The 24,031-nt window shown below is 42.5% G+C and overlaps 1 protein-coding gene across 13 annotated transcripts in view; it reads right to left on the bottom strand.

Moving 5' to 3' along the window:
• Positions 1 to 24,031, bottom strand: part of SAMD4A (sterile alpha motif domain containing 4A) — a 227,117-nt gene that overhangs the window by 132,378 nt on the left and 70,708 nt on the right. The gene's annotated exons all lie outside the window — the stretch shown is intronic.

Genomic DNA, 24,031 nt, shown 5'->3' with positions numbered 1-24,031 from the left:
ACAGGCAAACAATTCTGTGGCTGACAGGACTGGAGGGATATGCTTGGATACCAAGTCTAATGGAAGCCATCCAAAGTTGTTGGTGGAAAATTATGCATGGATCTCACTTTGTAAAATAGCTGTGTAAATGTGGTTCAAGGGGGCTGCTGTTAAAACACATAATCAGATTCTAAACAGTCTCTCTCTTTTTTTTTTAAACTTTCAAGTTGATGTCTTCTCCAGTCCTTCCATCCAGAGCACAGCAAATGTCAAAGTCAGCCAAGCTGGCAAATGAGTTGTGATGACTGGATTCTTCACCACTGGTAGCATCAAGAAAGTCTGTCTCCAGTCTTTCCTGACCTGTCATCCTCCTCTTCTGGAAACTCAAAGCTCCTTGGACTCCTGCTCCCCACAAGGGGATAAGTGTCCCATCAGTATTAGGGGAAACTTTCTCTTTGCACACTGAAGTGACTTTGTGACAAAACTTTATGCTGGGGCAAATGGACCTCCAGAGAAGCGGATGGTTGAGTGACAACTGCCTGGGCTGGCTTATGTCCCTGGCCCATTACTCTCTGGGACAAGCTACCCTACCTAGCTTCTCAGAGGATTCTTGGTTTCCTCAATTAAAATATGGAGAAAATAAAAATAATGCCTACTTCCCATGTTCCTATGAGGATGAAAGGAAATAAGGCAAGTTGTGAACAACACAGCACCGTAGAAAGAAGACTTTAGGTATCATTGATGTCTGGGAGATTAGATACACCAAACCCCTGGAACAAGAGAATGATGATTGACAAAAGGCCCTTTTTTTTTTTTTTTTTGAGACGGAGTCTCACTCTGTTGCCAAGGTGGAGTGCAGTGGGGCGATCTCGGCTCACTGCAACCTCCGCCTCCTGGGTTCAAGCGATTCTCCTGCCTCAGCCTCCTGAGTAGCTGGGATTACAGGCATGCGCCACCATGCTCGGCTAATCAAAAGGCCTGTTTGACTTCTCCCTCACCACCCAGCACCAAGCCCCCATGACCCACAGTGAGGACATCAGGCCATAGGCCACCAAAACTCTATCTCTGGGTGTGCTATTGTACAGGGTTCTGAGGTTGGCCAGGTAATGTTGCAGCACAAGTAGTTTCCAAACTAAATTTCCAGAGTTCAGGGTCACCCCACACCCCAACAGCTGGGCTCCTTGGCTCTTCCCCCTCATTTTTAGGTTTCACATTATACCTCATGACTATCAGCACCTGAGGTTGGGGAGGAGACATATTCATCTACCTTTGTTCCCCCAAAGCCTCACATAGAATAACCACAGTAAATATTTGCTGAAGAATGAGACACAGGATGAGGAGTCATTTGATGACTGATTATTCATTGTCCAGGTAAAAGAAGGTTATGTAAGAGCAACAAATAATCAAAATCCCTCAGAAACCAAAAACGAAAAACCCACACTGCGAAACCAAACAAACCAAAAAGAGAGACAGACGGACATGTGTGTGCGTGCGCACGCACACACACACACAGAGCTCTGATAAGAATGAATGGATACCACCAAGGGAAGATGGCATATTGCTCAGGAACTGTGAGACTGAGTCCCCAACTATGATATATTTGAAATGCATTCCACACCCATAGAGATTTTGATCTCATCAGTCCTCAAGCAGCCGAGCAAGACCCAGGATAGCTGGGTAACCCTAGTGTCTTGAACAAATGTTAGCCTGTGTCTGGGCATAAAAAAGGCTGGGGAAACCTCTGTAAGGGACCAAGAAAACACATATCCTTTTAATATTACTAGCAGTCAGAAACAGGATATAGTACTGGATTCCAGGTTTTGTCTATTTCCTTCCTTGCCTGATTTCTTCCTTATGACGTCAAGCCCTCAAGGGCCCTGTGAGCCAGGCATTCTTGATTTACAGGTGTGCAAACTGAGTCTCAGAGAGGCCAGGTTACTTGGCCAGGTTATCCTGCCTAAGCACAAGCCTGGCCCTGATTCTTCTGCCCCCCACAAAGCGTGGAGAAGGTGCCCAGCCACAGGCATGCTCGAATCCTCAGCCTGACTTCTAATGAGTGACAATAGTAATACGAGGCTATGCAAGAGGGTGAAGAGTAAGGACGTTAGGATGGGAAATGAGTAGAGAGGCTTGGAGGAACACTGGGGAGATGGAATGACCCTCATTTGGAGACTCAGTGGACACGGTATTCAGAGAAGTTCCAAGGTGCTCAGCCAGAGTGACTGTGGGAATATCCCAGTGGCACAGAGAAGTCAATGACAGTGGCTGGGTAAGGAAGAGGCTTCTGTTGCACAAGTTGACTGTGATGAGGCCAGCTGGCTACTTGGAGCAGGATGTCAGACAAGCTTTTGGACATATGGGTCCCATGCTTAGGATGGGGGCCTAGCTAGAGGTGGGACTCAGTGGTCATTTGTTCAGAAAAGAAGGTCAAAATTTTGAGGCTGGCTGAGGCCCTGCAGGAGAATATAGCACAGCACCTGTCTCACAAGGGGGTCACTGAGCCAGTGTGAGGAGGCCTGGGTGGTCTGATACCTTGGCCTTACACAATTATTTGGAAAGCCAAATAGTTACATGCTCTTTTTATTTTTTGAGACACAGTTGTGCTCTGTCACCCAGGCTGGAGTGTGCTGGCACGATCTTGGCTCAATGCAACCTCCACCTCCTGGGTTCAAGCAATTCTCATGTCTCAGCCTCCCGAGTAGCTGGGATTATGGGCACCTGACACCACACCTGGCTAATTTTTATATTTTTTTTGTGGTGACGGGGTTTCGCCATGTTGGCCAGGCTGGTCTCAAAGTCCTGACCTCAAGTGATCCGCCTGCCTCGACTTTCCCAAAGTGCTGGAATTACAGGCGTCAGCCACCACGGCCGGCCACATTCTCTTTTAAAACTTCTCTAACATCTACTTCGTGGAGTTCAATTCATGAACATTCTTGACTACAAGGTCCTAGAACCTAAAGTTGAACTGCTCTGTGGCTGTTAAAGATATTTTCACACCTACAGAGCCTCAGATCCTGGGATAGATGGGATCTCACAAACAAGTAGTCTTTAGACTATCCAGGCCCAACAAATGCAAAGTAGACCCCAAATAGGACAGTCTCACCTCCAGAGGATTAGTGGAAGGGTGAGTGGCTCTTCATTGGCTGATGTGGACGGTCCCTATATGAAAATCTTAATTTCCACTTACACAGCACAGCTTACCCCTAGAAAGGAGACTGCTGGTCATTTTACATGGACCACATCACTGCAGAAGACCAGAGAGATGTCCATGCCTTAAGCAGAAAACCCAACACAGTCTTGACAACAGGCTGCAATACTCTTTAGTAGAAAACCTTGACTGCAAAGCTGGAAACAGTCAGTGCTTCTAGCCTACTACCTCTTCTCTTCTCAGAAACTTAGCATCTGGTGGGAGAACCCTCTGACTTCTCATCTGGCGATGAACAAAAAAAATAAGTAAACAGCCCAATTACATCGTTAATTCTAGCTGGACTGGAAAGTGATATAGGAGTCAAGGAATAAACACCTGTCCTTGAAGAGATGGGAAGGCAATAGAGCTTTAAGAAAAAATTCTTCGATGTAGGAATTGGCAGTGTTATTTACAGAAGGAAAGTTTCAGCTGATTATCATTTTAAATTTCTCATTATGTCACCGATAGGTGGTAGATGGATTAATTTGCTTCAGTGGCCAAGGTACCTGGAATATTTTACAGTAGAATATTTTAATGGCCAATATTAACTGTAATTTATCACTGTGAGTTTAGTGAGGAAATTGAAAAATGATCATATTACAGGTGTTAGATATATCTACAGATAAGATGGAATGCATGCCTTCTACAAAAGGCATCCTGAATACCAGTCAATTTGCTATTGGCTTCCACTGTAAAATAGTTGTTTAGTTTCTCCGGCGGGGTGGGAGGGGAGAAATTAAAAAAAAAAATCATGTCAGTGGTTTCTTTGCCCTATTGGTTTGGCAAAATATGACAAATCACATAAAAAGCTTGTTTCATGGCTCACGCCTGTAATCCCAGCACTTTGAGAGGCCAAAGCGGGTGGATCACAAGGTCAGGAGATCGAGACCATCCTGTCTCCACTAAAAATACAAAAAAGTAGCTGGGCATGGTGGCGGGCACCTGTAGTCCCAGCTACTTGGGAGGCTGAGGCAGGAGAATGGCGTGAACCCAGGAGACGGAGCTTGCAGTGAGCCAAGATCGCGCCACTGCACTCCAGCCTGGGCAACACAGCGAGACTCCATTTCAAAAAACATACAATCAAACAAACAAAAAAACTAGTTTCAGAATCAGCTTTACTATTATTTGTGCAGCTTATTATTTTAAAGAACACCTGTGTAAGTATCTCAGCATCTTTCAGTATCTGGCAGACAGGTTGGAGCTTGGTATATCAAGAGCCATGGGGCTTCTCTTGCCACTACTAAATAAGTCAAAGTTCAAACTCAAGGGGTAGAGGCCAAAAAAGGTGGTGACCTAGAAAGAGAAGCTGACATGGGTCCACATACCATGACCAGAAGCCTCTCCAAAGATGTGACATGGAGAGAGAAGCCTTTGATGGTTTCAGATCAAAGCGTCTCTCCATATGTCAACAAGGAATAGTCAACTATAAATGTAATCATTAAAGAACAATCTAGACAGAGTGACACAGTTGGAAAATCCACTGAAACAATGAAGAATAACAAATGGAAACCATAGGTTAGTGGAGAGTGAATTCTACAGTAAGGAAAGTTAAAGGGTAAGACTCTAACCAATTCTGCCTGTCTGATTTGTGTTCGTTTTTCCACGTCCACCACAAAACTAGCTTCCTTGGTAATATTAGTAATAATATTAAGTATTATTTAACATTACATGTTAATATTTAATATTTATTGCCATTTATTATATGCCAAACACTATTTTAAGCACTTTCCATGTATTAACTCCTTTCCTCACCAAAACAAACCTATGTTTGTTCCTCACCAAAACTTAAGTTGTTCCTCACCAAAACAAACCTATGAGGCAAATATTATTATCCCCATTTACAGATGATAAAATGGTGGTGAAATAAGTTGCCCAATACCACAAAAGTAGTAAGAAGCAAGGCTTGAATTTGTACACAAGCATTCTGACTCCCGATCTATATTCTTTTTGTTTGTTTGTTTGTTTTTGTTTTTTGAGACTGAATTTCACTCTTATTGCCCAGGCTGGAGTGCAATGGCATGATCTTGGCTCACCACAACCTCCACCTCCCAGATTCAAGGGATTCTCCTGCCTCAGCCTCCCGAGTAGCTGAGATTACAGGTATGCGCCACCATGCCCGGCTAATTTTTTTTTTTTTATTTTTAGTAGAGACGGGATTTCTCCATGTTGGTCAGGCTGGTCTCGAACTCCCGACCTCAGGTGATCCGCCTGCCTCAGCCTCCCAAAGTGCTGGGATTACAGGCATGAGCCACTGCGCCCAGCTCCTGGATCTATATTCTTAACCACTATGTTTTAATGTCTCTCAACAAAGAGAAAACAATGCCAATGAAGTAGAATGGGCTCTTCCTTAACTTGACTGGAATAAACTCAGTCAACCAATTGCCATTGCACTGATTCTGTGTTCCTCAAGGAAAGTGTGTGCCATAATCGCCACCCTAGCATCCACTCCCTACCTCCAGCTGTGGGAAGGACATATGACTGGGAGGCAGACTGATCCATCAATGTGGTCTCTGAAAAAGCCTATCTTTCATCCGCAAAATAATGAGCTGATATTTTTGTTTATGGGGTAGCCTCCTGTGAGCTTGGATGTGTAAGTATTTCCAGGTCATCCATAAAATACATGATAAAAATCCAGCTTCAGATCTGCAAAGCTGAGGCTAAGATCCTAGTCTCCGATGAAAAAAGCCAAGGAAGAGCGGTGTCCCTTGAAATCCAACCTGAAATGGTCATCCAGCCTAATTTATGTCTCTGTTATATGGACTATCTAAGAGAATAAAAATCAACTCAATTTCCTGAGCACTGATGACATATGAGCCAGGCACTGATGTGCTGTCATTACGCCATCTTCCTCATGCACACTGCTCCTGGAAACAGGGGCAGGGATGCACCAACCATGGAGTGAAGGCTGGTGGTTCCCAAGTATCACAGACCAACACTGCTTCTGTGATAGAATTTTTGCTGACCTGTGGCTAAATAGGGAAAATCTGGATAACACAGTACAAGTTTTTCCTGAAGCTACGTGTATACAGAATAGAGGACTAGCCTTCATTCTGAGATTTTATTCTTCCTACTTCTGATTCTGAAGTGCCTGTTCTTTCATGAAAGGACTGTAACATTACATGACAATCTCAACATTGCTGTTTTTAATATCCTTACTTCTCAAGATCAAAGCTAAACACTATGTTAAACCTCCTCAATTAAAAACAATTTTTTTTAAATGGTTAGATCACAAAATCCTAGTGTGGGGTCACCGGCCCAGGGGGTTGCTATCCTAGGTTTTTCCTGACCTCAACCAGGGAGGGAGTTTCGCAAACAAAAAGACAATCCTAGCAGCCTGAATGTACCCTGTGCTGCTGCTGTCTTTCTTGCTAAGCTCCCATCTGACCTCCAGTGACTCCCTCAGTCCCCAGTGGCTACTACCAGTAGGAATTCCCTGTCCTTCCTGGCCAAGCTGACATGCTGGGCAGAGTTCAGGACACAGCTTTAAATGTGGTTTCCTGATTAAAAGGGAGACTCCAGTTAGACAGGAAGGAGCTCAAGCTTGGGTATTATATGTCATAGTCATCTACCGGTTCTGAGGAATGAATACGTCAACTGAAATGATTTGGAGCAAAACATAATTCCTGAGAAAATCCCTGAGAACCCAGCCGGAGACTCCTACCATTGTACTCCATCGTTTGTGTCTCCTTTTGGCAATAAAGTGACACACTGAAGACTCAGTTGCTCTAAAATACTTTTATACCGAATGGTATTTGCAAGGGCAAATGGTGGTTGGAAGAAATGAACACCAGGAAGCACCAGATGCAACATCTGTAAGATTCCCCGGCTAAGACAGAGGGCAGTAAGAGGAGAACCGCACAGTGGGAAGGGAAAGATGGAGTGGCTGACTTGGTCCTGCCACTCCATTGCCTCAGAATCTTAGGGGAAGTCATTCTCAGGTCTTCTGCTTCCTCGCCTACAAAATAAAATGGCTGGCCATGCAAAAATCCTAAAATTCTGATCCAATTATTGCCTCAAGAGAAGCACAGCCTACTTTCATGTGTCAAGAAGGACAGTGAAAAACAATATTGAGAGGCCAGGCACGGTGGCTCACGTGTGTAGTCCCAGCACTTCGGGAGGTCAAGGTGGGTGGATCACTTGAGGTCAGGAGTTCAAGACCAGCCTGGCCAACATCGTGAAATCCTGTCTCTACTAAAAATACAAAAATTATCTGGGCGTCAGGGCGCACACCTGTAATCCCAGCTACTCAGGAGGCTGAGGCAGAAGAATTGCTTGAACCTGGGAGATGGAGGTTGCAGTGAGCAGAGATCATCACGCCACTGCACTCCACCCTGGGTGACAGGGCGAGACTCTGCCTCAAATAATAATAATAATAATAATAATAATAATAATAATATTAAGAGGAAGTCTTGAGGGCAAAGTTGAAAGTTCCTCAGGGGCCTCAAGGCCCTGCCTAGACATGAGTGAAAAACAGCTGAGCCCTGGAAACACCTCCGGGGTGTTCTTTGCAGGGTGAGCTTCCAACCAGAGTGCAGAAATGAAGAACTGGGCCTACATGGCTGACAGCAAGGAAGAGAAGGTAAGAGGGAAAGAAGGAAACAGGAGAGAAAGAAATGTAGAAAAAGCAAAGGCCAAAAATAAGTGGGATCTTACAAGCAGCAGGGAGCACGCGAGAGGGCATGAATGAAGACAGGGCTACGTGAGGTTCATAGTGGACGGCTGGAGAGGCGGGGAGGAAAGAGAAGGCTCACAGAGGGAACTAGCAGACGAACAGAGAAAGAGCAAAAATGGAAGAAGAGAATCAGGATTCTCATTTCGAATAGAAATAGGATTACTTAACTCTCCCAATATCCATTCACCAAAACAGTTACCAAATGCGAGGTCTCGTGGCATCTTGCCAGCTGTGTCTCCATGAAGAGTCCGAGATTAAGTAGAGAAAACCCACACTCTTAAAGGGAACGATATAGTACCATTTTCTGCTGTGTGAACACAGATGCAGCCCATCTGTACGCAGATGCGAAAGGAAAAAACTGCACAAAGGGTCTGTAACCTTTAAAAAAAAAGATTCTGGGTGAGGCTATCCAGAAATAGAACATTTTGATTACAAAATAAAAACTAGGTCAATAAGATAATGGACATGATTTAAATGAAAATCACAGTATTTGTAATGGGCTAAAAATGGTATCAATGTTACTGCAGAGAAGGAATATAATTAAATGTATTTTTAAACAGCAGCTCCCCGCCCCAGTCCTACAAGTCCCAGGCCAGCCACCAGTATTCCTCCACCTCATCGGAGAGGAATGTGCTGGCATGCCATGCAAGTTGGTCTGAAGAATGTGGAGTTTCCGTACTACTTCAGAAGATCCCAAATGACACTGGTTAGCTACATTCTTTCGCTTTTAGATCACTGTTATTCATTTATAAAGCAAAGGAATGGAAAGGCTAGGGATTTGACCATATAAATCTCTTTTGCCATTTTTACTATATGGCCAGGAAACACACAAATGCAGATATAACTGCCATGATTCCCAGGCTACTGAAACAAGATTTTGGGAGAATTCTAGATGGTTATGTGAGGTGGATGTAGATAGATCCTAAAAGGCTTAAGCATGGGCTAGGAATTAAGATAAAGGGTAGAAGTGCAAAGTTCTGGTGTGCTTTCTACAACTTGTGGTCTGATCTTCTGGAGAAACACTAACTCTTGAGTATAATTCATCTTCTAAACCCTCCCTTGGAAAAGAGGGGCAAAGAGGAGCAAGATAAATTAAACCTAAAGGATACGGTCCTGGATGGTTTACAATTACCAAAGTAGGTACAAGAAAGTTGCCACAGCATTTCCTCAGATGTCTATATAAGAGTCATGGCCAAGGAGTCTATGATGAAACAACAATGGCCCTTCCAAATTTGGGATGCCTTCGGGGGCAAATGGAAATCAGTGAGACATTATCTATGATGAATATATCACTACTTTGGCTCATATATATCATTCCTTTATTAAAGGAAATTGCATCGACATTTATACCCTGAAAATCTCAAATAAAATATGCACATGATTACATATAAATATTAATCATTCAAAAGAGGTTATTCTAAAAATCTCTTGTGGGTAGTGCATATTTACTAGTAAGTTCTTGAAATGAATTAACTCTTTAATATGTTTAAATTCCAACATATGACCCATTAGTTGCAAAGCACTCATTCATCCTTAGAAAGTATAAGTTTACCTCCCATGAAGCAAATCTGTTAAACGACAACAGATCTTGTCAAACAAAAGAGAAGTAGGAGACTTATTCACTGTATGAAATCACTAATGTCATGCTGAACTCCCTAAGTGCAATTAAGTGTGTTTGTGTAATATCATTAAGTTAGTGCCCACATCACCTCGTCTTTACTTGGTGCATTACAATAAAAGGTATTTCAATAAACAGCAAGTTGACAGACACCATAACCATGCGTTTCTTCTGAGACTTAAGGAGCACCAAAGCCCTGGAATTCTGAGTCGAGTAAAAGAAGTCACTACAGTAGGTCTTGAGGAATTCTAAACCAAGAGAAAGACCAAAGAGCTCAGGATCATCTGAGCTCCTCCTGACACTTTCAGACCGTGCTTATTTACAGTTCCTCACTATCACCAGGGCATCTAAACCATGAAGTGAAAATAGTGAAGAAATGTGTGGCAAGGGTCACTGCAGACCAGGGAACCTCTGCGAATATCCAGAAAGTGAGGTGCTCAGTTTTCTGAAGAAAAGCATTCAGTTGATATATATTTTTAAAACTCTGACCTTTCACGACCTCAGTTTGGAGACCTCGGTAGGGATGAAAGAAAATAACTAAAAGGTCAAGCAAGTAAAGAACGCTGAAAGAATGCTCAGTGCAAGCATACAACGTGGGGCACGCCTCTGTTCCGTGAGTCTGGTGGGAAAAAATAGATTATTTATAGGGAAAGGGAAACAAGATGACAGAATAAGCTCTTGACAAAGAGGAGAAAAGCTTATGTTGGGAAAATCTGGGTGGGAGGGAAAGGCACTGGAGTCATTTGCACTATCACGGGATGGAACTGGTCTAGCAGTGACTTTGGCATATTTTGGCTTCTCAGCAGGGAAGAACCAGTTGGGGGCTGGGGAAACCAGTGTTTTCTGGAGAAAGAGAAACAGCTGCTTAAGCATGAGTGTCTGAAGGAAGTCCTGTTCCCTACTGCCAACCCACGAGGCATGACCACAGTCCAGTCGCAGGAGCTGCTATAACAAGATGACAAGGAGGCAAGACTGATTCACTACTGATTAATGCCTGTTGATCTTCAACAATGGGCCATTCCAACAAATGCAAGAAAGGAAAAATCACTAGCCAATAATATGGGGATCCTATCCTATAAACAGAAAGGAATCCCATGGAAAGAATTCTAATTTTATCTATTTAAGCAACTATTGGTTACTCATGCAGGTTCAGAAACAGAGGGGACAATGAGTCAATAAATGATGTAAAGGTTTATCAACAATATGTAAATCCTCTATCTCAAGTCTTTTATCAGAATTGCCAACAAGTTGTGAGTCTGATCAATTTAATTTCTTTTCATTCACTTCCTTTCTGTTGACTTTGGCAGGTAAGGGTCAGTGAATTAGAGGAGGTAAGTGGAATTCAAGAGAATACGCTCTGGAATATGTATTCCCTTACGGTTCTTCAAAAGCCCTTATCTTGCCCTAGTGGTATATCATAAGTCAGTAACAACAACAGAAAATCTTGTTTTTTTAAAAGTAAACATTCCAATGCCTAAAAGTCTAAGTAGACTAAGAACAAATGCCAAATAAACCCAAGATGTGCCATTTTAATGGGAAAATATGAAATATGACATGTAAATAGAAATCCCACATTTATAAAAGCAGGCAAATGATTGTGTGACAAATACTTACAGGCAAATGAGAAAAACCAGAAAAAGTTCCTCCTTCTAAAATAATCTTTTTACAGCATACAATTCTCTTAAATTCTGACACTTATGCCTGCTTGCAAAAACAATTTCAGTCAACACTTCCCACTGTGTTATTCAACCCCAAGGCATGCAATTTTTATTAAATGGCCCCAAAATACGTTCACGCACAAGGAGCAGGCACCAATTGACTTGCGACACGACAAAGTCATCCTATAGCTTGACTTCTACCCAGTTGCTATGTTGTCAGGTACTAAACCTCAAATACTCTGTGGCCCACTCCTTCTCTCCTTCTTCTTCCCAAAGCCTCTAAGTATGGGATTCTTTCCAGTGATCACCACCCCACACGATGCACATCCCTTCGAAAGATAGCTTTGCAGCTTCAACGACAGTATAAGCAGAATGGCGTGTTTCTCTCCTGGGTCAACTCCTCCATTCCACAACAGGATCTTGCAACTTCCCACTCCCTAAAACCTCTGTCTCACTCTTGAATACTTTTGTCATTTAGCTTCTCTTCCTCTTCTGGCTCCTTCCTTCCTTTAAAAATCTTAATAAGTCACAACTCACCAAATCATGAGACAGCTCCAGGATCACATGTTCAAATCCTACTCGACAGCCTCACTAGGACATCTAACAGGCATGTCTAGCTTATGTCCAAAACTTTATCTTGTTTGGAAACCTGGTACTCATTCAGTGTTCCCATCTCAATCAATGATACCACTCAATTGCTCAGGACAAAACTTTGGAATCATCCTCAACTCCCCTCTTTCTCTCACACCACACATCTCATTCAACAACAAATCCAGGCGACTCTGCCTTCACAATTTATCCAGAATCCAACCACTTGTCTCCACAGCTGCCACTGCTATCCTGTCTGAGCCACCGCCTCTCCCACCTGGTGTACTGAAACAACCTAAATGAACCCCCACCTCCTCACTTACTCTTTCATTACTCTCTGTGCCGCATTCAGAGTGGTCATTTTCAAGGGTCAATGAAGCTCCTTCATTCTCCTTCTCAATTCTTCCAGAGACTTCCCATCACATCTAGAACATAACCCAAAGTTTTACACGACCCACACAGCTCCTGGTAGCCCCAGAGCCTACAAGGTTACCTCTCTAACTTCATTTCCTACCACACTCTGCCTTGTTCAATCCATTCCAGTCACACTGACTCTACTATTTTTCAAACACACAACTCTGAATATCATCTGTGCACATGAATTAAATACTACCACTCTGCAAACATTAAATTGATCCATCTACCAACCTGCTTCTCTGATACAGCCTCAGGATACACATTCTGTCTACAAGGTATCTCAAGCTAGATATTCCTATGCCAGCACAAATTAGACAATGCAAAAAGGAGCTGTTCCCCCATCACTAGGCTGGAAGCCTTGAAGTAGCTGCCAACCTTCACTGTACTTCAACCCACAATAAGTTGGCTGCCAAATCCTCCCGTGTTCCCCAGCACCGAAGTCTCAATCTGCCCTTTCCTCCTCCTGCCTCTATTCAGAGTCCTGTGCCTGTCCTGGTCATCTCCTCACTGAAACCCCACACCTCTTCCAGCTGCCCTTAGTTTCCTCCTATTGCTATAACAAGTATCCTTCCAGAAGTCTCACAAAAGTTTCTGTCTATATCCATGTACAGGTGCCAGGGAGTCAGCCTCCATTCCCCTCCCACTTAATCCTCCTATTGTCTTCCACTGTCCACATGTGGCTATTGCAATTAATTAAAAATCCAGTTCTTCAGATGCACTAAGCACATTTTAAGTGCTCAAGGGCCACATGTGGCTGGTGGCCCCCTACTGAACAGTGCAGCTGTAGGGCATTCCACTTTTATGCATTTATCCCCCATACATTTATCAACTCAACATTTTATACAACCCAACACTTTTATCAACAGCGCAGCTGTAGGGCTCAGGAAGTTCTACTGGATAGTAAAGAACCTATCCCCTCTGGCAAACCTATTCAATTCCCACAACAAAATCTATGAGAGTAAATTCCATACCCAATCAGCCCTTTGAACCTGATTTTTTACTAAGACCTCATGTTTCAATTTTAAGGAGGTCCTAAAATATTCCTCCCTGAGATCCACCCTAATTTTAAGGAAAAGGTATATTACACACCCATCTCCCTATCCCACATAAACATGACTTCCCTTTCATAAAACTCCTCTTCTACGCAGAGTAAATATTTACATATCAATATTCAATGTATACCTTTTCCAATTCTGCTCAGCTGTTATGCATGAGCACATAGTAAATGTACTTAACATGTTGACTATTTTAGACTGAATGGTTTTAGGGGCAGAACCAATATTGAATGGTGCCAAGCACAGAAAGCTCTTTAAAAAGTGTGTTTTCATAAGGGTGATAACATAGTGGGGAAGCAGTTAGGCTTTGGAGTTACCCAGGCCTAGAACTGTTCTGCCACTTACTAGCCGGGGACCTTGGTTGGACAAGTTATTTAATCCCTTATCATCCTCAGTTTAAGTATTGGTAAAAGAGAGAAAATGGTAACTATCCTCCTTATAGAGAAGTGATGATTAAACGTGATCACACCTGCAAATCAATTAGCAATGATTGGTTCATAATGACCACTCATTAATATTAGTTGATGATGATAATAACGTATCAAACATTTAAAATTATTATAAACAAGATAAACTTAAATAATACTTGTGGAAGTTAAAAGCAAGATGAAAAGGTATCCCAAATGTTAAGTACTTGTCTTATAGAGTCAAATGAATGTCTTCAGATACAATGTAATAGATATTACTTAAATATCAAACCTTGGAAAATATGTATCAAAGTAACATAAATTCGAACATTTCCATTCTGTTTCTTGTATAAAAGCTGCATTGAGTTTCCAGCCCTTTGGAAAATTTGTCTCAGGGATAGTGGAACCTTGCTTGGCAGGTTGAATAAGTTTCCATTAGTTAAATGCAAGCAGGATGATTTCATTTTAAAAGTGAAATGTGAAAGTGGTTAAACGGGCAGGATACAACTAATCATACTAGTCTTTTTAAAAATTTGAAAAACAAAACAAGAAGAGTTCTAATTCAAAGCACATGTGGGCATTGTTTTGCATTAAGTGCTTACAGGCCCATTCTCCCAGTGAACTGATGAAATAGGCACAAACAGTCCACACATTTGGAGCATGAGCTCTTTCTCCCTACCTCCAGTAGATGAAATTCAGAGGTGGCTATATGGACTCAAAAGCCAAAGCCAGTACATTAATTCTGCCTAACTGGCCATCCATTCTTCTCTTGCTACGGCTTCTAAATGTGCTAGGCCAGTGGTTCTTAACGTGTGCACCCTGGATCAATGGCAGCAGTATCACGTGGGAACTTGCAAATGCTTGGGTCTCCCAATCTACTGCATCACAAACTCTGAGGGTGGGGCCCACCAATGTGTTTGAACAATTCCTACAGATGTTCTGGTGCCAGAGCACGGGAAGTACACCTGGGCTGCATTTATGCCCTCTGTTTGGGGGCAGCTTCCACAGAGAAGCCATTAGGCCTCTTCTTAGGTAGTACTGAGAAAGCTTCAACTGGCTCTCATTTGCACTGACACATAATATAGACTCAGCCTTCCTCACTACAACTCAATTCTCTGATATGAAAATTAATGGAATCACATAATGTTCAGCAGCGCCTAGGAAGTAGGGCCTCTGTGACAAACCTGGGCCATGTGGAGAAAGCGAACCCTAATTATTCATTTTGTCGATCGCAAAGAAAACTCCTGGCCCAAAACCATATGGTTTAATTTACTTGGCCTCCATAGGAAGAGTTATTGATCTACAATGAGAGATGAAATAACCACATAAAAGATGGAGTATTGCAGTCAGTTTAGGAAAGCCTCTAACACTTCCTTACTTGAAAAAAAAATAATTTTGCGAAGCAAAAGAATCACAGAATTATGTAACAAATTCCCACTGACTATATAAAAAACGGCAAGGAAAGATACAGGCAACCCTCTTCAGATGTTTTTCAAGACATAACATTTCTTAACAGTCAAAACTCAGAGGGAAACAGAGAAGTATTCTGGATCGCAAAACGTGAATAATCACACAAAATGACTTATAAGCAACAATGCCTTAAATGACTTTTGTTGTCATGTTTTAAAAGATCCAAAACAAAATGAAAGCTTATTTTAATACTTTGATGCTTCCATAATGTTGACAGTTATATTTTCACAATTCAAATATATTCTCCAGCAGAGTGCCTTATTCATATTTTAGTGGAAGGAAATAAAATTCAATATGCATAAATTTAAGGTCTTATGCTTTTTAAAAAAACAGGCTTTGAAGTATTTTTTAAACAAGACTCAGAGTCACATATTTTTGTAATTAAGATAATTTAGAGAAACGAGCAGAGTCTTTCGTAAATTAATGTAAAAGATATTGCATAGTTATATATGGCTCCAATTTCTGAAAGAAGAAACCTTAACAGTAGTTATGTCTGAACAGTGGGATAGGGATAGGCATGGCAGAGAAGTAAGACTACTTTTAAAAAGTAGTTTTCTGTAGCGATAGGATCTTACCATATTGCCAGGCTGGTTTCAAACTCCTCGGCTCAAGCAGTCCTCCTGCCTCAACCTCCCAAAGTCCTGGGATTGTAGGTGTGAGCCACTGTGCCTGTCTAAACTTTACCTTTTTCACTTTAAGTCCTTGGGTCCTATTCAAATTTATTTTCATACATATTTTGTATAATTTTTAAAACTACACCAGTTAGAAATAAATTAACTTAAAAATAATAAATCCATATTATTACACCATCAACCTTTGGTACACATCACACTGAATGTCACTTAAGAACTTCAGGTCGCCATTTCAGATAACTTTTTTATTTTAACAGTTTGAGTACACTATCACCAGATACCAGTAGATTCTCATCTGGTAGTGGTAGAAGTTAGCCACATTGCAAATGAAGAAACGGAGGCCCAGAGAGATTAAGAGATTTTCCCACACCATCCAATTTACTGATACTGAAGGCAAGACTTGCCCTCAGTCCTTTGACTTCTCAATTTATGCTTTTTAAAAAAATCATATCATGTTGCCTGTCACATGTCCTGCAACACCACTCATGTGTTTAAGATCTGAATCATACTAACTTACTACAGGTTTTACAAAAAAAAACTCCATTAGAATTAAAGCTGAACACTAGAATTAAACCCTTCCCTTACCAAGGGCCATGCAGAGGTTCCACACAGAGGCAGTGATGGAAGGGTCTTGGACTTGGGACTTTCTACCTGAATCTGACTCCTCTAATTACTAACTGTGTGACTAATTGCATGTAGCCTCTTTATGTCTTCTTTTCTCACCTACACTGTGGCGATTAAAAACATCTACCTACTTACTAGTGTTGTGAAGGTGAAATGAACGAATTTCTGTCAAGTACATAGCCAGGTGCCTGGTACGTAACAAGTGCCCAATAATAGTTAGCTATTACCCGTCAACATTTAAATTAATAAACTAGGTGCAATTTAGAACCTAATTTCTATTTTAAATCTATTAGAAGTATGGTATTTAACCCCCAAATTTGATTAGAAGTGCCCATCTTTGAGAAGATTTGCATTTACCACAAGTTAGTAACCTTAGACAAGATACACCTCTCTGTCCCATTCTCCTTAGCAGTAAGGGCTGAGAGGCTCAGATTCAAGAAATGTGTGTGAAAATGCTGGAAAATGGCAAAGTTTCCTAAACAAAAGGTAGACTTTGTTTTTAGCTTACCCTGAATCACAGCCGGTAGTCAAGAGAGGCCTTCCCAGTGGTTTGCCCTGAAACTTCCAGATCACCCAAATGACCTTTGACTGCTTCTCCCAGCTGTCCGCAATAAGCATTTGTTCTACCGAGTCCCTCCTGGACCTACAGTCTTCCCCGCCCAGTGTGAAGCCCTTCTCTCCCACCTGCCCTACATTAGAGCCCCTCTTTTCTTCTTTCTTGGGTGGAAAGGCGTCTGTTCTCCAGGCTGAAAGCACACAAAAAAAACCTGTGACTAATTTCTTTTCAAATCTGGAGGCAGTCTTCCACTATTCTCTTCAGTCAGGGAGAAGTAAGTCAAATCCCTGTGACTTCCTTAACAAAAACATTCTTTGAAGGCACAAACAGAATAAGCAATAACTGACAATTTAAACATACCTAGAATACTTTACCACACATATTTCTTGAGTGTCTTATAACACCGCAAAACTTCAAAGAGCATACCGACTCTTGCCTACTGGCTGAAAGGGAAATATCTAGGTCCACTGTTGAGGCATTTCCAGGATATTTAAAAATGTTTACTGGAACTGATAACAACCACCTATTGACAGTGGGCTGCTGAGGATCTCCAGGCCTAGGAGACCTCCTAGCTCAAGGCTGGTACTTCCATAAAAGGACTGACATTTGCCAATGTCTGGTTTAGTGACAAAGTCAAAAGAACAGCTTTGGATTTTTGAAACCTAAGCATCAAAGATGGGAGGTATGCATTTGCTTTCACCAACAACTGGGTGGAGGAGAAGCTTCACAGGCAGTTTGTTTGTATTGAGTTAGGCTCATCATGAGGCTACTCAGTGAGCTCCATATCAGGGAAGACCATTTGGAAAGTTGTATGCTTTTCTGTCCCCCTTAGAGTTCTTTTTCAAACCTAGATGTTTTAAAGAGAAGTGAATTGAGTAAACAGCAGATGGCGTGCTTGAAGCCAGGTTCTAACTCCCTGGCCCTTGCCTGTTGTCTTAAAGACTTTCCCCCTCCTGCCTTGTTGATTCAACTCTTTATTCTTATTGAGTATCTGCTTTTCTATGCAAATATTAGAGGAAGCAAAGACGGAGCTGAATCAGCAAGTTGCCTTGAGACCTTTGAGGAAAGGCAGGTTGTTTCCCTCACAGTCCAGGGCTTTCCAAGCACCATTACCCCACATATTGGGCTCACTGCTGAGTTCTCTGTCATCCAGAGGTTCTGGTGAACCAGTGACACTGTGTAACGCAGCTCTCAGTGTTTATGAATGTTCACAGGCTGATCACACCATGTTCACGCATGCAGGGTCTGCAGGTTGGGTTACAGCAGACTCGCTTCCTCTTGACTAAGAACGCTTTTCTCTTCGTCCGACTCTCCTTCTCTTCGTCCGACTCTCCATCCCTTCTGCTTCTCCCAGTCCCCTCAACCTGATACCAGGAAGCTGGATCATCCACTCAATGGGATCTTTCATTCCTGTTATCTCAGTGATGAACACAGTACCAGGCACATAGCTGGTACTGAATGAATCTCCACAAATCAGTACATGAATGGATAGATGAACTCAGTGCCCATTGCTATCCAAACCACATTGAAAGGCAAGGATTTGCCTGGAGATCTGAGGGCAGAGTCAGGGACAAGAAGTTACAGGGAAGGATGAATTCAAAAGAATTCTATGGAGAGCCGATGCCAGACCAACTTGAGAGCAGCAGTTTATGTCGGGTTTGTAACACCAGCTTCCACTTTTGTGTCTCCTCTACCCACCACCAATTCCCAGAGTATACACTGTAACTCTTCATTGAACAAAGTCCCCTTCAGTCAACAAAGTAGTCTGTGCTCCCCTAGGACTACTTTCCCAGCCTGGAGAAAGCCTCCTCCACATTATCATGACCTTAGTCCCCTGCCCTTAGTGAGATGCCAGGAAAGAAATCCAGTAAATCAGTTCAAGCCATCATGCTGATACATGACTAGATATAAGCATCTTAGTGAGAGACTTAGAACTAATATCTACCTTCCAAGAACTTAAAACTTACTGACTTCTGGCCAGGTGTAGTGGCTCACGCCTGTAATCCCAGCACTTTGGGAGGCCGAGACGGGTGGATCACTTGAGGTCAGGAGTTCAAGACCAGCCTGGCCAACATGGTGAAACCCTTTCTCTACTAAAAATACAAAAATTAGCTGGGCGTGGTGGTGTGCACCTGTAATCCCAACTACTCAGGAGGCTAAGGTAGGAGAATTGCTTGAACCCGGGAGGAGGAGGTTGCAGTGACCCAAGATTGCACCACTGTACTCAAGCCTGGGTGACAGAGCAAGACTCTATCTCAAAAAACAACAACAACAACAATAAACTTACTGACTTCTTGATAAAAGCCTGTGTAGAAAATTAAAGGTCACTGATTCTCCACAGAAAAATTGTTCCACATAGAAAAAACTATACTGGACTTGGAGTCAGAAGACTTGAGTGTGAATATTGGGTTTGCCTCTTAATGGTGGGTTGTCTTAAGCAAAATATGTACTCTCTGGGTCTGCAATGCTATCGTATGTAAAATGCTCCATGTCTCATATGCCACTATGTGGACTAAATGCAACAAGATTTTTAATACTGCTTTGTAAACTCTAATGTAGTGAACGCATGAGTGTAGTGAAGCAGTAAAGAAAAAAGAGACAAAGAGACTATTCTTTGAGAATCTAGAATTAAGATAGGACAGGAAATTGGCATCACATTAAATGAGTTTCAAATAAGACTAGGTTGTGATCTGTAGGGCTAAACATATACTCATAGCACCAAAAGTACAGGTGGTCCCTGCTTATAGACCCAGAGTATGCCTAGAGATGTTGGTGATGAAGAAGAAACTGATGATAATGCCTTTACTGATAACTATGTATCTGGCATTAATCTGAGCACTTTATATGTATTATCTTGTTTTACCTGACAATAGCCCTGAGAGGTGTGTAATACCATTATCCCCATTTTACAGATGAGAAAACAAGTTAAAGCCTAGAGAGTTCAAGTCATCATTAAGTGGAATTCCCTCTGAGTGCACAGTTTTCAACAGACTGCTGAATGAGAGGATAAAGGCATTAAGGAGGAACAGCCGAGCTTTTATTGAGCAGGACTGAAAGGGTGAATTGGAGAGAGGTGAAGCTCAAGAGCAGGAGGTGGAATGAAGTTACAGACACTGAGAAGAAACCTGTGAACTCCTAGTGTGAAACACCAAAAGGAAACTCTTGATAATAGAAGACAAGATGCAGCCTGTGTGTAAGGGGAAGGCCAGTAGGCAGCAGGGAGAATGTAATTGTTGGGAAATCAGTGGAGATATACCATAGCATTCTCTCTCCCCACGGCCTGCCCAGTGCACCAGGCACACTAATCAGCAATGTTCTCATTCTCGGAGGCAGGACCTGCTGCTGTGACAATTGAGGGCTGGGGTGAGGGCATGCTGATGAAGCTGCTGCCATCCCCAAAGCCTCGTGCCACCTCCGAGCATTCAGCGCCATTCCCGTGAGCAGTGACAGGAAGAAGCAGCTAAAGCTAGCTGTTACCACCAGACTGCTAATGAAAACCAGAAAGTCTGCAAACAAAACTGCCGGCTTCTCCAGAATCGAACCAGAATAGCATAAATTTGGAAAAGGAGCCCTTTCCACTCGGCACAGGTTTCCCCCGCAGTGAGTCCCATCAACCAAAATGAGATCTATAAATCCTGACAGTGTCTCTGCGACTCTGCATTTTTCTTCTTCTAAATCAATAAATAATTGATTCTGTGTCAATAGGGACCTCTTATATCCCAAACACAGATAAGAGATTTTAGAGATAAGCTACAGATCTTTACAGTTATGAAACAGATTTACAAACCCAGAGTAAAACATAAAAATCTCATAGCACGAAACTTCCAGGTACTGTTGAGAGAGAGACACGAGGGCGCTGGGAGATGAAGGAAGAGGGAAAACCATTTCTGGGGAAAGAGTAAAGGCCTGGTGGTAGGTTTGGTTTTGTTTCTTCGGGGGAGGGCCAACAGAAGCTACTCTTCCCTGACTTGCTTGGAGTAACAGACTTGCAGATGGTGATTTGAGGGTACACTGCAAACAAAATCCCAAGGCTATTTTTTTTTTTATCAAACATAGATATTTTGGTTTAATTAGCCAATTCAAGCAGACATTTTGGCCAGACATAGCCTATTGAAAATAAGCAGAATTACAAGAATTTGGCATTTTAAAAAGGAGTAGTTTGTCAATGGCAGAATGTTAGACTGCTTCTTTACATCCTTGTCTATGAGCCAGACATAGCAGAACTAGTAACAGTGGTGTGTACGTGTGTGTGTGTGTGTGTGTGTGTGTTTCAAGCAATGCTGACTTGACATTCAGAACATCTGCTCGAGGTAGGCAAGTAGCAGGCATCCCTAGCATCCAGGAGAAATGAAAGTACAGTGCTATGAGCTGCCATGTTTGAAATCCCAGAGCAAAGGAGAAACACCTTAAAACCCCAGGGTTGAACATGGGATGAAGGCTCCACGTAAAAGTGCTGAGAGATTCCGAAGGGAGGCAAAGGGAAGTACTGCCCGCCATAACAGGCCACCTGGGCTGCCAGTGCTGCATGTGGCCCAGCTGCTCGTGGCTGTGAGGAGTGGCCCCCACTTGTGAGGCTGGTTGCCTTCCTCCTCCCTCCTTTGCCCCCCTCACGCCAACCCTGCTGCCTTAGTTGAGGGAGAACTCTGGGTTAGATGAGAGCAAGGCATTTTAGACAAGGGTGTGAGATACATGCAAGAAACAGAGATGCTGAGAAACTTCACCAGGCTCAGCCACCATGTTTCTTACATCTCCATGACTGCAGGCTAGAGGAGATTGTAACAACAGCAGCAGCAGCAACAATAACAGCTGCCGGTTATTTCGTGCCCCCACGCAACAGGCACTGTGCTCAGAACTTTACATATAATATTTTATGGATTCTGACATAACTCTGTGATGCAGGTTATTTTCCCCACAATAGAGATGAAGAAATAGAAGCTTGGAGGGATTAAAGTAATTTGCTGGGGTCAGTAAGTACCAAATGGCATGGTCCATGGATCTGCTAAACCATGTCCTTTCTCTCTAGCATGCCAACCTTGCTCAGGCATCTAGTGAGACAAATGAGTTTCTGTGCCCTAAGGTTAATAAACCTAAACTTAGTCAGATTTCAAAAAAATAATAAATGCCAAGAAGCAAAACCAACCTGTTTAATTTAGGCAGTAAACTCTCTTCAACAACACCATTTAAAATAGCACTAACTGCCAAATGTCCACTCTCTTAGAACATCGGTATACACTGAATTCAGGTAATAAAATGAACTTTTCAATTTCTAGCTAGGCCAGAAATTATTGTAAATAGTTTCCATGATGAGATAAATTAGTCTGGGTATTACATTATAACTCAGAGTATACTCTTCCCTGAAACAACATGATAAACGACTGGCTTAATCTCCTACAGAAATGTCTCTTGTTGTTCAAAAAATAGCAACAGAAACGGTTTTACTTATAGACAAATCTTGTTCCTTGTTGATTCTTGTTTTTAAACCGAGGACTTATAGAGGAAGATGCTTTTAAATCAGGGAATTTAACAAACAGCCTCTGATAATTTATCATAACTTCTCTTTTTCTTTCATGTTTATTTTGTTTAAGATGACAATATCCATAATGCTAAAAGTTTACTATATCCATCACTATTCACCCTCAGAATGCCAATATTCTAGAATTCCTTTGCTCTGGCTCAAGGAAATATTAATGCACGCAGGGATTTGTATAGGATTGACAGAGCCAACTCAGCATGACAAATGGGGGAAATTCCATGCGCAACGTTTATGGGAAACATCAGGTTAGTATGCTGCTAAGACCAGCTGCTCCGTGTGCTGCGGCTCCCCCGTGCAGTCCCCCATGAATCATGCAGACACACAGTTGCCCTAAGCCTGTGGCATCTACTGTGTGACTTGCTTAAGCAAAGACAAGACTTTTCTTCTGCTCCTGGAGAGTAAGGACTCCATATGTTGTGCCATAATCTCCTTGTAGCAAAAATAGCCATAGAGATTTCTATCACTTCCAGGAAGGAAGGATGTACAGGATGGTGACCATTTGGTAAAAAGCTGGCAAGGTTGGGACTCTGTGCAATAACTGACTCACTTTGATGCTGGAGACCTTCCTGATATACAAGAGCAATATGTTAGCAGAGAGGCTATGGAGTCTGTGCACACGTTGTTTATTGGTGTATGAGGCTTTCTTAATAAAAATTTCACGGATTCAAGAGATCCTGAGTGGCACATGAAACAAAGGAGAAATAAATTTCATCAACTGGGGATTCCAAAAGGCCATTTAGGACTGATTTAATGTAACTAGTATCAAAATAGGGTCAGAGGTACATTACTGTGTCACTTACAAAGCTACTTTCCACCCCTGCTCATTCCTCTCTGTCTTGTGAGGCCAGAACTGATGGAAGAAGATGCTTTCCTTTCCTTCTGGGGCTGCTGTTGGCAAGCTCTGTGTCCACGAGGCTCTTTCTCACTATTCCCTGTGCTGACACATGGTGCGGACTCCCAGGTCTCTTCTCCAGGTGGAAAGAGGTCGGACTCTTCTTGCTTGGCCTCTCAGATGCTTTGGACACTTTCTCCTTCTTAACACTCCTTCTTCACCTGGCTTCTAGAGCTCCCCCCTCTCCTGGCTTTCTGCCAACCTCACTGGCATCTCCTTCTCATCTCTTCTGCTAATTCCTACTCTTCTTCTTGCCTCTTTTTTTTTTTTTTGAGATGGAGTTTCACTCTTGTTGCCCAGGCTGGAGTGCAATGGCGCAGTCTCGGCTCACTGAAACCTCCACCTCCCGGGTTCAAGCAATCCTCCTGCAACAGCCACCCAAGTAGCTGGGATTACAGGTGCCCGCCACCATGCCCAACTAACTTTTGTATTTTTAGTAGAGACGAGGTTTCATCATGTTGGCCAGGCTGGTCTCAAACTCCTGACCTCAGGTGATCCACCCACCTCTGCTTCCCAAAGTGCTGGGATTATAGGCATGAGCCACCAGGCCTGGCCTCTTCTTGCCTCTTAATGTTGAAATGACTCAGTTCTTAGTCTGTGGTCTCTTCTTTATTTACCATCACTCCCTTGGTGAGCTCATGCAGTTCCATGCCATATAGTTGGTATTTAAAGTAAACTCCCAAATGTATATCTACCCCCCTTGATCGGTCTCTTTTAAATTCCAGACTTATATATCCAACCGC

This window comes from Pan paniscus, chromosome 15, assembly GCF_029289425.2.
Source record: "Pan paniscus chromosome 15, NHGRI_mPanPan1-v2.0_pri, whole genome shotgun sequence".
Classification (NCBI taxonomy): Eukaryota; Metazoa; Chordata; class Mammalia; order Primates; family Hominidae; genus Pan; species Pan paniscus.
The sequence above is the reverse complement of the archived record's forward strand: the minus strand, read 5'-3'. Positions and strand labels throughout refer to the sequence as shown.